This window comes from Trematomus bernacchii, unplaced genomic scaffold (genome assembly GCF_902827165.1).
Source record: "Trematomus bernacchii unplaced genomic scaffold, fTreBer1.1, whole genome shotgun sequence".
In the NCBI taxonomy this organism is placed as follows: Eukaryota; Metazoa; Chordata; class Actinopteri; order Perciformes; family Nototheniidae; genus Trematomus; species Trematomus bernacchii.
Window position 1 is genome coordinate 482821 of NW_022987855.1, and position 12106 is coordinate 494926.

A 12106-nucleotide genomic window follows, 5' to 3' on the forward strand; every position below is an offset into this window, starting at 1 on the left:
GAAAAAGAAAAGGTGGAGTCCTTTCTGTTCATGCCAACAAACATAATTCCTGTAAGTGACATCTGATCTGGAGTAACCTCTTACATTTTGGACAGCTCTTTGCCGATACAGTTCTTCATGATACTCCACAGATTGAGAGAATAGTTGGGTTTGTCTGAAATGCGTGTCCGCAGCTTCTTCAGCGGCACCAACTCCTCAGAGGGGGATTCCTGGTTCATCGTTAGAGGCTCCTCGTTGAGCTAAAATGCAGAAAATAGGTCAATAACAAGCGTAAAAGTGTGTGGAAATAAGCGCTTTTATGTTTACGCACCGAACTGTGATGATTATATGTTTTTTAATGAGCTATTCTTAAATATGCCTGTTGCTGAGGGTCACCAATTGATAGTGGGGGGAGACATGAATTGTGTTCTAAACCCAAAGTTAGACCGCTCTTCAGCACGACCTGTGCAGTTAACAAAATGTGCATTGGGTCTGCAGTCACATTTAGACATTCCCTTAGGATCTGGGTACAGTTTAGGAACAAATGTGGACTTGTATTAATGCCCCTTTCAGCACCTATTGATCAAAATCATTCTTTTCCCCCATCACTGCAGGACCTTGCTTTTAAAATGTGGAAGACAAAAGGTATTAAATCTTTTGGAGATGTATATATTGATGGCACTTTTGCCTCATTCACTGAAGCTGAAAGCTGAAACAGAAATATAACCTTACTAACAACCCATTTGTTAGATATTTGCAGGTTAGAAACTTTGCTCGAACTAATCTAGTTAATTTCCCTTATCCGCCAGATAAAACAATATTAGACCATATTTTGGATGTTAACCCACTCGGGAGGGGTGTGTGTGTGTGTGTGTGTGTGTGTGTGTGTGTGTGTGTGTGTGTGTGTGTGTGTGTGTGTGTGTGTGTGTGTGTGTGTGTGTGTGTGTGTGTGTGCGTGTGTGTGTGTGTGTCTTGTGGTTGCTCAAATATATAAGAACATTTCTCAACTTGACTGCCCCTCCTTATAATTAAAGGCCTATGGGAAGAGGACTTACAATTACAATTGGATGAGGACGCATGGGATTCAATTCTAAACAAAGTGCACTCCTCCTCTATCTGCACACGGCATGGACTCCTACGGTTTAAAATTCTTCATCGTCGACACTATACTAAAGCGAAATGAGCTAAGTTTCATTCTAATGTGAGCCCCATGTGAGCTAGGTGCAAGAATCAAGTAGGGAATCTTATTCACACTTTTTGGACTTGTCCCCGGCTTTGCTTTGAAAACTCTCTCAGAAGTGTTTGAGATTCCTCTCAATCAGTCTCCGCTGACAGCAGTGTTTGGAGTTGTTGCTAGAGAAGCTCCAAAAGATAAATGAAATGCCATTGCTTTTGCATCGTTGATAGCTCGACGACTAATTCTTCTTAAATGGAAGGATGAATCCCCACCCACCCATACTCACTGGATTAGAGACCTGTTGCAGTTTTTGCGTCTGGAGAAAACCCGGTCCACTCTGAAGGGATCTACTGATAGATGTTATAAGGCCTGGCAGCCATTGATCAAACACGTAGAGAAGTGCAAGCTGGACTTAACTCTTTAAAGAAGAGTGTGTATAGGTTTGAGTGTTGCTGAATCTGGGCTGCTACCATTTCTAAAGCATATTGTAAATGTTGTATATATTTTTGTCTTTTTGTTTGTCGTTTGCTTTGTATGTTTTTATTTATTTAACTGTTGTGTCAATCGTGAGAACGTGTACACTTATCTCATTTACTCTGTTTTTTTTTATTTATATATTTTTCTTTCATATTGGGGTATATTTGATCTGCTTTTTGGCAGTCTGTTTTAAATGTGCACTGTTGCATCTACAGTATGTATTTGACTGCTCAATGACATTCTGTAGGATTTTTCTTTGTAATGAAAACTTTCAAAAATAAAGTGTTAAAAAAAAAGAATGGTTCGGTGTTTATTTATAAGGTAAAACATAGTGAACTAGGGGTGGTACATTTCCAAATATTAAAGCTTTGATTGTGCTACAGTCATAATAAATCAGATCAGACAGATCAGTGCTTCTCAAAGTGTGATCTGCGGACCACTGGTGGTCCGTGAGCGCCCCCTAGTGGTCCGTGAGTATATTGGTAAAATTTCACATTTGAAATAAATACATTTAAGTTTTCCGCACTCACGCGGGAATATCTCCGCAATTAAGTTTTTGGATATTTGTGGAGCTAGTTTGTCTTTGGATATTTGTGGAGTTAGGTGGTCCGCGAGTGTTTTTGTATTGGTTAACCTGTTAAGCCCGAGAGACCCCGGTACCAGGGCACTGCCGCAACATCTTGCAGGAAACAGTGTCTGAGGGCATGTTCATTTAATAAACTATGAATGTTTTATATCCATGTAACGGGAAGAAACTCATCAAACTGATCATTTTTATTTATTTTTTCAAAAGAAAACCCACAATGCTAACACTGAGCCTCTGAATTAGCAACGAGCTAAAAATGCTAACAGATTACTGCACCGAAAATTACTCACAAAACCTTATTATTTATCTTTTCTCCACATCCATGACATCGTTTCACATCGTGAGGTGACACAGAATCGACTGGTACCCTCATTATCACTGAATTATACGAAATGGCGACGTTATAAGCAAAAACAGACATCAAAACAGGTGGCGCTAGGTAGCTAAAAATGCTAACATTTTTACCTTGGCTCTGTAGTCTCTCCAAAGTGGTCTTCAATGGCATTAAAACGATAAAAACGCTGCTGAAGTTAATCCATAGGTTAATCCAATGTGTCTGTGTCCCTTTGAAATGATTTCTGATAATCCATAAACCAGGGCTTCTCTCAACATTGTGAAGAATCGCCTCGGAAGCAAGGTCCTCCTCTCAGACGCATGAAGGTTGCATGAGTATAGAGAATTCCAAATGGCTGGAATAAAACGGTCGTTCCACAGTCTCTTTACCACTTCATCATAGTTTCGATCTAGAAAATATTCAGGCATCTCAAACAAACACTCGTGCTGCATCTGACTGGGATGCTGGACTTGACATCCATAACATATTTCTTCTCTATACCGATGCAGAACCTTATTCAACAGATGAACCACTACGACTTTTACCGTATTCAGAAATGAGGCTGTCCTTGCACCATCTGTAACATCAACCTCTGGAGCGTAAGGAGAGCATGGCGGTGAAGCTCCTGCTACCGAGGGTTCTGAAGATGCTGTTGAATTCCATAGTGATTCTGGTGGAGTAGATGGAGGTTGATACAAATCCCACCAAGGAGTAACATCAGCAGCAGTAGTACTGCAGGATTCGGGTGTTCAGATTGGTGGTGATTGTTAGGGAATAATTTGCTTAGGTATTCAACCTTCGACACAGATCATCATTTTCTCCTCTCACTGTCTCCTTTCCCATGACATAGGTCTACGGCCTTGGGTATTGCTGCTATCTCTCTTAAGGAGGGGCAGCACATTCTTTTCTATGGACGAGAGCTCTAGTTAGATTCAGGGTCCATAATTGTTTAGTCTCACTGATGAAGAATGTTGATTAATACACTCCGAACTATAAAACCTTGAGCTACAGAAACGGTTCTTGAGAATTGGTTTGGCAACCGCTGTGTCAACTCGTGACACACCACCTGTTTTGTCAATTCTCCAGCCGTAACTCCAAATAAACCACCAGTGTTTGCCATCAAAGCTCCAGCTCTCCTTGTGTCTCTCTGAGTCCTGACTCTCCATTGCTACAGAAGTTTCCCCCACAAATTGGCGTTGTCGGCAGGATACCAACAAATCTTCAGAACTGGTAAGTGTAATTTCAAATACACATTTGGACATTGCCTTACCAGAATCTGTGATTGACGGTATCCTAAAATTACCTGTGAAACTGAGCGGCTGTGTTTTCGTTTTTGATTAGATGAACATTTGGGGATAGTAAACCCAGGGAATCAGTGTCTGGGGACTTTTGTCCTGGCTGATTTTCTCTGTGTGTACTGCTCGGGACGTATGTGCCATACAAGCATGCACAGCTCATGTTCGGAAAACCTTAAAGGGCCCATGTCATGGCCATTTCCACTGATCATAATTACATTGTTGAGGTATACTAAAATAGATTTATACTGTTTGATGAGAAATCAAATCATGGTTTGCTATATATGAATGATATGTTATAGGAGCAAATAATTCAGGGAAGAAAGGATAGGCCTACTAAGTATTTCCATCAAACTTTATTTTTAGAAATGTACAAAATGAACATAAATATACATATATACACGGTATATCATCAATTCCTCCCCTCCATCGCAGCCGGGGCTTTTTAGGACGATGCATCAGTGTGGTAGTTCCGTCATGTATTGTCCGGCAGGATCTGGCTGGAGGAAATCAAATGCAAATCACAAAATATTAGAGAAACTTAGTTGTTTTAGATTCGTTAGTAGTCGTTGTGGTAGGAGTGTGGATCTATCTAATCCATCTATCTAATGAACACAGTAAGCTTGCCAGCTAATATGCTAACCTAGCTTTCTTGTTTACTTTGGTAGCTAACACGATATGAACGCTAGCTCGGAGGAACGGCAACTATAATGTAGTGTAATAAAATTACTATGAACAAAAGCTAGTGGTTCATATTAGGCTAGCAATAACGTGTTTATAATTGCAATCTTATACGGGTAGTCTGCTACGTTCGGTCATTCATTGTAACTGGCATGAATACATTGTTTTGCGCTAGCATGTATAGCTAGCCTCGTTAGCTATACATGCAGTATGTACATGTACTGTCACAATGTACGGTAAATCACCCGGAGTATACTGTATGAGTATTCCGTGTGTGACTGCAGACATTCTCCTGCCATGACAAACATGTAAGGCCATCTGCTGACATTGTAGTTGATATATTTAAATTAAAGTGATTCATATTAGGCTAGCAAGAACGTGTTTACAATTGCAATCTTATACGGGTAGTCTGCTACATTCATTGCAGCTGGCATAACACAAATGTTTTCCCGAGCAAACCCATGTCTAGCTCCGTTGGTTAGCTCGGTAGCATACACGCTACGCCAGCTATAATGTAATTACGTTTCGCGACTGACCGTATGGCAAATCACCCGGAGTATACTGTCTATGAGTATTTTGTGTGTGAATGCAGACATTCTCCTGCTATGAGATACATGTATGCAAGGCCATCTGCTGATATTAGAGTTGATATATGGAAACGCTAGCAACTTAGTTAGCACAGTTAGCACTGTGTCAATGGCTTAGCAGTCCGACACAGTTTACACATTTAAACAGTCTTGTTTGATAAATACACAAATAACAATGCAAACTTACAGGTTGTGTACCCGAATGATCTACCATCATGCGGTACCTGGAACTAAATGGAAGACTAAAATGGGCAGTGACGTATCTCCAACGAGGCATTTTGGGGAGGTATTTTCTGTGTTAGAGTTTTACTCGCTACAGGGTGTACTTTGAGGGTTTTGACTCTGCACACCGTTTACATGCATAAAAACCTTCATAACACACAAGGGGACGGGTAATAACCGGAAAAGCATGACATGGGAGATTTAAAGAAAGACATCAGTAAAGTGGAACTTCTGTATGAAAGCAATGTAAAGATTTGTAGTGAACAAATCGCCGAATTTTGGGGGTTTCAGCGGCCAACACTAGCAGTTAGGAAGAAGCAGCCAGAGATATTACCACTATCGCCTCTTTAAACACGGCTCCAGCTGCAGATCGGGGTGTGTGTGTAAATACCTCCCGTATCTGTGTGGCTGGTGAAGTGCACTGAGAGGGAGAATATCACAGCCTTTGTCTATAGCTTTAACTCACACCACCGCCGTCTCTATTAAAAACGAGATGGTCTAAAAGCACTCTCGTTGTTTGTGACCGTCTTCTACGTGCTGGTAAAACGGGGCAGCGCGAGGTGCGTGCATTACCTGACGCGCCACAGTTCTCTACATTGCTGGAGGAACTGGTGCCGGTCCCGGGTGCATACATAAAATGATAGGCTAATTGATCACGGGTGGGCAGTGGCATGCGAGTGTAGAACAAGACTGTGTTTCATCGTTGTAATGAACTCGATAGCGTGTGTATAGGCTGGTCGAGTAGGACTACAGTTAACTGTGCTGTTGTTGGAGAGAAAGGGTAGCGGAAAAAAGTCTATGCGCTCCTGATCGGGGGGGCATAGCGCCACTAGAATAGAGTAGTGGTGTCGCAAGAGGATAAGCTAGTTATCGCTCTTGGACGGTCTTCAGGCACCGATCTAGGACTTGTATACAAGGGTGGAAGCGCGAGTCAAGGCGCCCCACTAAGAGATAATTCCTTACCCCCTCTGAAACCTCTTCATTCGGACTAAATTGAGCTGGATGAACTTTGCTGACGCACTGGTGTTTATTACGAGTTCATGTTTGTTTGTCTGATTGTTTGTATCGGGGGTCTATATTGGTTTGTCTAACCGCCGTCTTGTGTATGTTTTTTAACAACTAATAATGAATCAGTCCATAGCCAGGGTAAAATAAACTAAGCTTTAGTTAACTCACCAAAAGTAAATGACTTTAGACTAATAAATAATATAAAGATGTAAAGCAAAATTCTGGTAGTATAGATGTGCTGCAAAATGAAATAAATAGCAAAAGAGTGTTTTATGTCCTGCATCTGAGGGTGCAGAGGAAAATGTAAACAAGGAGCACACTGTTCAGGGTGTGTGCCGTAGATGTAAGAAGAAAATAAGATTATATTGGCAAAGAGCGGTCCAAAATCCCAATGCCTGTGAGTATTTCTAAGAGGTTACTCCAGATCAGATGTCCCTTACAGGAATTATGTTTGTTGGCATGACCAGAAAGGACTCCACCTTTTCTTTTTAAATTCTTTGTTGCAAGAATGCATTCAGTCAAACAAGCTAACAAGTGTGTTTTAAGATTGCACTGATTGACTTCTGGCACCAAAACATTCATGTGATGCCAGGTCAATCAAAAACACAGATCGTCTTCAGTTCCTGTTGGACAACATTCTGCCAGAGCCATCCAAGTTTCAAATGGCTCTATTGACAGATGAATGGGACCAGTGGTGAACAAGTTGTGTTCTTAATCAGCAGATAAAAGCACTACAAATAAATATAACATATCATACAGTCCTGGCCTGCCCACAATCAATATGTTCCACTGTTGTGAAGATGAACAGCAGTCCTTGTTATTATGTATATAATAACAAGTTATTATGTATTACATCACATGTCACTTGTTAGACACTTTTATCCAAAGCGACTTACATACTCAATAATGTGGGCAGTCCCCACAGGAGCAATTTGGGGTGTAGTGTCTCAGGGACACAACGACATGCTGACTGCAGTGGGGTTTGAACCTGTGACCCCCTGATCCCAACACCAAGGCTCTATCCACTGCGCCACACGCCTCCCTGTCCCCATGTATATAACAAGGAATGCTGTTAACAATGGTTATATGATTTGGGGAGGCCAGGACTCTATGAAATGTTATATGATGTATTATATGTCGTTGTTTAATTCTGTTGATAGTTATGGCTGATAAGGAATATCACTTATTACTGTTTTTATATTTTAAACCCAAAACCAATGCAAAAACCCCACAGCAACATAGAAAAGACGGTCATAACAGTGCGCCATGTTGAAGGACATCTCATTTCTCTAAATGCACATCGAGGACCGAGGATCGAGCATCGAGGAGGCTCTCTGGAGGAGCTATAATCGAGGAGAGAGGAGAGAGGAGAGAGGAGACAGGAGAGAGGGGAGAGGAGAGAGGAGAAAGAGGAGGCTCTCTGGAGGATCTATAATCGAGGAGAGAGGAGAGAGGAGAGAGGAGACAGGAGAGAGGAGAGAGGAGAGAGGAGAGAGGAGAGAGGAGAGAGGAAAGAGGGGAGAGGAGAGAGGAGAAAGAGGAGGCTCTCTGGAGGAGCTATAACCGAGGAGAGAGGAGAGAGGAGAGAGGAGAGAGGAGAGAGGAGAGAGGAGAGAGGGAGAGGAGAGAGGAGAGAGAGGATGCTCTCTGGAGGAGCTATAACCAAGGAGAGAGGAGAGAGGAGAGAGGAGAGGGGAGAGAGGAGAGAGAGGAGAGGAGAGGAGAGAGGAGGCTCTCTGGAGGAGCTATAACCGAGGGTACACTGATGGATCCTCCGCGGATGTATTTCCGGCAACAGTGATGTTTAAAAGAGTCGTGACGCACGGCCGGACTTATCTCAGCCAATCACAGCTCTGCAAACTGCTGGATATTAGTTTAAAAGACATACAGACACACAAACACACACAAACACACACACACAAACACACACACACACAGACACACACACAAACACACACACAGACACACACACACATACTCTCACACACACGCTCACAGACACACACACATTCTCACACACACACACACACACACACACACACACACACACACACACACACACTCACTCACACAAACTCTCTCACACACACACACACGCTCACACACTCTCAAACACACACACACACTCACAGACACACACACACGGTCACACACTCTCTCTCTCACACACACACACACACACACACACACACACAAACACACACACAGACACACACACGCTCACAGACACACACACATTCGCACACACACACACACACACACACACACACACACACACACACACTCACTCACACAAACTCTCTCACACACACACACACACTCACAGACACACACACACTCTCACACACTCTCTCTCTCTCTCACACACACACACACACACACACACACAAACTCTCTCACACACACACACACACACGCTCACAGACACACACACACACTCTCACACACTCTCAAACACACACACATGCTCACATACACATACACACTCTCACACACACACACACACACACACACACACACACACACACACCTCACAGACACACACACACGGTCACACTCTCACACACACACACACACACACACACACACACACACACACACGCCTGATATTTGCATTTAGAGAAAACACAGGAAACAATTTGTTGAAATGTTAAATACACGAATAACCAGACTGAGAAGTTTTCAGGAATGTTTGCGTCAGTCTTTAGGGGCTGGAGTAGGAGAAACAGCATAAAAACAGACAGAGCAAGACACAGCGCCACATCAGAGCTGCACCTGCAGGATCAGGACCAGGACCAGGACCTAAACAGAAGCATCAGCTGCCCCGGACCTCCAGGACCTCCAGACGGTGAGTCTCCACTTATGTTTCTCCTCACGGTCCTGCATCTCCATCAGGAAGCCTCCTGTGACTCGGTGCAGGGACCAGTCCCCTCAGAAACACAGATAATCCTGAAGAGAGGTCCGTGTGAATGCTGAATCCTGAGCTTTCTGAGTAACGTACGGGGAGCAGGTAGCAGCTGAAGTCTTAACAGTTTCTCCATTGACTTCTGAAGTGAAATGTGGATGAATTATGGTGAATATTATTTATAGCATTCCTAACTCAGATTAACGTTTTGATTGAACCGAGTTTGTGGGTTGAAGATGTGGAAGTAGTTAAGGTACAGAAAAGTGTACAGAAGACTAATAGAGGTAAAGACTTTTTGCTGTAGAAGAACGTACATAGTAAAACTTAATAAGTTGTGGTAACTTTAAAAAAGTATGCAAACTCATTGCCTCTCAATAACTAAGCTAAAAAATGTCAAATTGAGCAAAATGAGCCATGGCTAAAATGCATGATCTGTTTGGTATTTTGAAAAAAAAAAGTATAAATATGCCTTATATAGGTATGGTCCTACAATATATTATTCAAATATAGCATGATAGGTCCACTTTAAGTTAGTAAGTTACAACAACAACAAAAAAGTACAAAAACTATCTTTTTGCCTGAAATGTCCTTAAACAGTAACTCCATAATTTTGATTGTTTGCTGCTCATTTAATAACTATTAATTTACTAGTTTGTTGTCTGCTCTTGTGCATTGTGAATACTAAAGAAGACCATTGTCTCTGTGTTAGCTGATTATTTTGTAGAAATCTGTTGAGTATTAAACAATTGCGTGAGTGACAGGGTATTAAAATAAATTGGTCAGTAAGTCAGAGATGTGCAACTATATTTAACTTTTTGTTTTAAAACATTTGTTTATAAATGATTATGGGAAGTGCCCTTTTTCTCACTTGAGCACCTGCCCCCCAAAATGTCTGTGCACGTCCCTGCTCCATATGATTATTGTGAATACATGATTAAAGGTTTCAGCCTAACTGTCTGAAACATGATGTCACACATCACGTGTGGATTGTTATATTTTATAAATCTAAAAGTGTCTGAAGCACTTTGAGAGCATTATCAATAGGATATAAATATGGTGTGCTCTTGTAACAAGTGTGTGCATTTGTAAAGCATTGAAACAGAAACACACTGATTGTATAACTATTAACGCTAACGACACGGAAAGAAAGTTACATCTACACATCACGGTGGAATTGGCATTACTCATAATAAAGGTATTATAGATATTACAGATATTACACATAACCAGAGGTGGGGACTCGAGTCACATGACTTGACTCGAGTCAGACTCGAGTCCCATATTTTTGGACTTGAGACTTGCTTGACTAACATTGATAAAAGACTTGACTTGACTTTGACTTGGTATTCATGACTTGAGACTTGACTTAAGCTTGAGACAGATGACTTGAAAGGACTTGACTGTTTAAAATTAAATATTTGCGTTTGTTTTTGTCGTGAGATATTACGTTTAGATTTTTCAAAAAACGTGATTGGGTGATTAAAGCGCCGTGCGCGCAAACCTGGCAACCCACTAGACGGCAGGAGAGGATGTCAGTTAACATGGCAGCGGCTAGCGTTACTCCAAAAATAGTGAAGTTTGGATTCAAGGATTATGTTGTTGATGACGCTAATAAGAAGAGAACAGCGGTATGCAGGGTCTGCAGCATAAAGATCAGTGGCACGACCACCACAACATCCAACTTCATTCGTCACTACACAAAAACCCACAGAGAAAGGTGCGTGAATGTGTTGTGTTAGCTAGAAAGCTAACGTTAAGTTTAAGCTACGTTAGACTTGGTTTCAAATCGATTAAGCATTGCAAAGAGAAGAGAAAATGGTAAATGAACACAAGAACCGCCAACGGATTCATTTGTACTAACCCCGATACTGACGGGCTGTCAGGAGAGAGAGAGATAGAGAGAGAGAGAGAGAGAGAGAGGGAGAGGAGAGAGAGAGGGAGGAGAGGAGGAGAGAGAAGAGAGAGAGGAAAAGAGATGCCTCGTTTATTTCCCCTGTGTTATCAGAAGTTACTGTAAACTGTTGAATAATGTAGTTCATCTACTTTTAGTAGTTTGTTTAAATGTTTTAATTATGTTGTTTTTGTTTGTAGAAGTGCATCATTCCTTGATTTATTGTAAAATGAATCTGAACTTTTTGATCTGTTATGATGAAAAACTGAAGCAATTTCTAAATTAACCCAATTAACTGAGTTTTAAATCGTCCTACTTAGTTTATAAGGAAATTATGAAGAGGAACAAATTCAATGATTTGAAAATGATATCTCTGTAGGTGCTGACGCTGTTGGCGGTTCTAGTGTTAACAGACATTTAAATTAAATACGTGTAATGGCAAATGCCATATATAATTTTCTTACCTGGAATTCTGCCTTTTTGAACAGACTGATTGAGTCCTAGCTATATTGAGTCCTAGCTATATTGTCTGCAGTTCTAGGGTTAATATGAATCTAATATGATTGTCATCGGTCTAAATTAGATTTCAAATGATTAACTGTGTATGTAATGAAGATCATAGTGTGGGTTAAATCCATTTTCATAGCCACTGTCTTTTAACTGATTTAAATGCGGAAACTGGGCTTATTCATCAGAATTTTGTATGACTTGACTTGACTTGCTTGACTCTCACCACAGTGACTTGGGACTTGCTTGATACTTGTAGGTCAAGACTTGAGACTTGCTCATGACTTGCACATGTAGGACTTACTCCCACCTCTGCACATAACTCACTGTTGTAGTGATCACTAATTAACGGGGTTACATAATTCAATCCAGGAACTACAGGTTGGGGGTATTGTTTCCGCACGGACATATATGTTGACGGTACCTCCGGGGTACCTACTGTGTGTGTGTCCCTTTC

At 41.4% G+C, this 12106-nt stretch overlaps 1 protein-coding gene across 1 annotated transcript in view; it reads left to right on the top strand.

Annotated features, from left to right (window-relative positions):
• The first annotated feature begins 9141 nt into the window (after window positions 1-9141).
• LOC117469103 (alpha-tectorin-like) overlaps window positions 9142-12106 on the top strand; it is a 37083-nt gene continuing 34118 nt past the window's right edge. The window contains exon 1 of the mRNA XM_034113479.1: window positions 9142-9194. The gene's annotated coding sequence lies outside the window, so the exon portion shown is untranslated. The remainder of the gene's footprint in view (window positions 9195-12106) is intronic.